The sequence below is a fragment of the Apodemus sylvaticus genome, chromosome 6, assembly GCF_947179515.1.
Source record: "Apodemus sylvaticus chromosome 6, mApoSyl1.1, whole genome shotgun sequence".
NCBI lineage: Eukaryota > Metazoa > Chordata > Mammalia > Rodentia > Muridae > Apodemus > Apodemus sylvaticus.
In genome coordinates, this window is record NC_067477.1 from 11,149,580 (window position 1) to 11,152,287 (window position 2,708).

Sequence of the window (2,708 nt, forward strand, 5' to 3'; positions counted from 1 at the left end):
GAGGGAGAGTTAGGGTGGCTTCCCGTGTCTGTGTGTTAGTGACTTTTCCTCTCCTCTGCCTCCCAGTGCTGGGATTAGAGGCATGCTCCACCCACTCTGCAGAGAGGGTCTCAAGTGCATCCGTTGTGTTAGGAATAGCTCAGACAGTGGCAAATGGTCTGAGTTCATGTTCCCCATCAGATCTGCTCTCCACAACGTGAGAACTACTTTTCTCGACATGCTAAAGTCCAGGAAGCTCAGGGCAGGATTTTGAAAGCACCTATTATTAGTACTTCTTTGTGGATTATGAGATTCCCTAGTGGCAGACACACTGTTCTGTGCTTTTTGGATATAATTTCCTGATTATTATTATTATTATTATTATTATTGGTTTTTTGAGACAGGGTTTCTTTGTGTAGCCCTGGCTGTCCTGGAACTCACTCTGTAGCTTAATTTCCCAGCTTAATTTCCTGATTATAATAAATGTCCTGCGACAGGGTCTCACTATGTAGACCAACTAGGCTGGACTGGAACTCACTGAGATCCTCCTGTCTCTGCTTCTTCTGCTTCTTCTCCTTTTCCTTCTCCTTCTTTTTAATCATATAGTCTTTTATTGAAAATGTTTCTAGCCGGGCGGTGGTGGCGCATGCCTGTAATCCCAGCACTTGGGAGGCAGAGGCAGGCAGATTTCTGAGTTCGAGGCCAGCCTGGCCTACAGAGTGAGTCTAGGACAGCCAGGGCTACACAGAGAAATCCTGTCTCAAAAAAAAAAAAAAAAAAAAAAGCCCAGAAAAACAAAACAAAACAGAAAATGTTTCTTGTTGCTTCTTAACTATCTGGGCACTCTACCTCACCACTGCTGATGTCATCTGTGATGTCATGAGGGTGGCTGCCATCCACACTGCAGCCCACAGACTGTGTGGTACCCAGGATCTCCCTGATACTTCCAGAAAGCTCTCTGGCCAAAGACTGGTGTCTCATCTGCCAGGCAATGTTGACCATCTCATCCAAAGTGATGTTTCCACTGTATTTAATGTTCTTCTGTCTCTTGGTGGGTCCTTGAGGGCTTTGATGATCAGACTAGAGGCCGAGGGCACCACCTCAGTTTGGGCCTGTCTGTTCTGGATGGCCAGTTTCACTGTAATTCTGAGATCTTCCCAGTCACCAGTAGCCTTGGCAAAGCCATCACCAGCTGTTTTTGGAGACAGACTCAGAGGACCGGTCTTAGGGGCCAAGGCAGATGTGGCGCTGACCTCGCCTCCGGTGCACCTCAAGTACACAACTTCGATCTCGTTGAGAACTTGGCTGGCATGGTGGAGGTGGCTGGTGTTGGATGAACCCGGATTTGGGACCTGTCTGTACTTCTTGAAATCTAAGATTAAACCGCCGGGCGGTGGTGGTGCAAACCTGTAATCCCAGCACTTGGGAGGCAGAGACAGGTGGATTTCTGAGTTCAAGGCCAGCCTGGTCTACAGAGTGAGTTCCAGGACAGCCAGGGCTACACAGAGAAACCCTGTCTTGAAAAACAAAAAACAAACAAACAAAAATCTAAGATTAACATGCTACACTTTTAATATTAGAATTAGATGTAATCCTTGAATGATTGATACTTAAACATTATAACTTAGTGGTGGAATGTTTGCTTAGCCTGTACAAAACCATGGGTTTCATCCACAGCACTGCAATAAAAATGCCAAAGCCACTGTAGTCTCAGGTGTGGGAATCGAAGCCAGGTAGAGTGGTAGCTCACACCCGTAAATCTGACATTCCAGAGGCCGAGCCCGGCCCGAAGATTTCTTAGTTGAAGGCCTTTCTGTGACCACATAGTTGCAGTGGATAGCCCAGGGCTTGTATTTTGGTGTTAATTCCACTCCTGGGAGGGGCTGCAGATAAGGAAGGAATCTTATATAGCGGTTCCTTGAGAACCCCACCTTAACTTTTCAAATAAAGGCTAGATTGGGCAGGAGGAGGAAAGGTGGAGCTGGAAAGTGATTTTTTTTGGGGGGGTGGGGGGAGGATAGATGTACGAGGAGGTGGGAGGAGAGTGGAGAGAAGCACCGGGCTTGGAGAAACCACAGGTGACATGGGATCTCTTAGATGGGAATAGAGCTGTGGAGCGTTAGATCTGCCCAATGTAGGCGTGTACCTTGTATTCCAACTAATTGAGTTGTGACTTCTTTAACCAGGCCTTTTTGGGTTGGAGATTTACTGCAACACATAGTGACTTCCAAGCCAGCCTGAGCTGTATAGCAAGACCAACAGTCTCCCGATAAGTGACGGCTGAGCCCATGGGGCCTCTTGATATTCATGTATTTGTGAGGCTGTATCACTGGGTACATACTGATTTTAAACTACGTCATCATCTTGGTGAGTTGTCTCTGTCCCTAATCAAATCTGCCAAGGTCTCTCTGAGCTGCTTCTTGCTGACGCAGAAAGGCCCGCTCCCCTCCCCACCTCCCATGCACCCTTCAGCGCTCTTCACATGTCTGTGGTCAACTGCATCAGGAGGTTAGCAGGAGATTAGTCTACTGTAATTATTGACGCATTTCCACTTCTCTACCACATTAACCGTTAGAGCCATTTGCTCCACCTTTTCTGTATTTCTTTTTGGTATTTTGATTTATTTTTGTTTTTGAGATAGGGTCTCCCTACATAGCCCTGGCTGTTCTAGAGCTCACTGTATAGACCAGGCTGACCACCAACTCACAGAGATTCACCTGCCTCTGCTT

The 2,708-nt window shown here is 47.0% G+C and overlaps 1 pseudogene; it reads right to left on the bottom strand.

Annotated features, from left to right (window-relative positions):
• Window positions 1-807: 807 nt before the first annotated feature.
• LOC127687805 (60S ribosomal protein L12-like) lies at window positions 808-2,269 on the bottom strand (annotated as a pseudogene).
• Window positions 2,270-2,708: the final 439 nt, after the last annotated feature.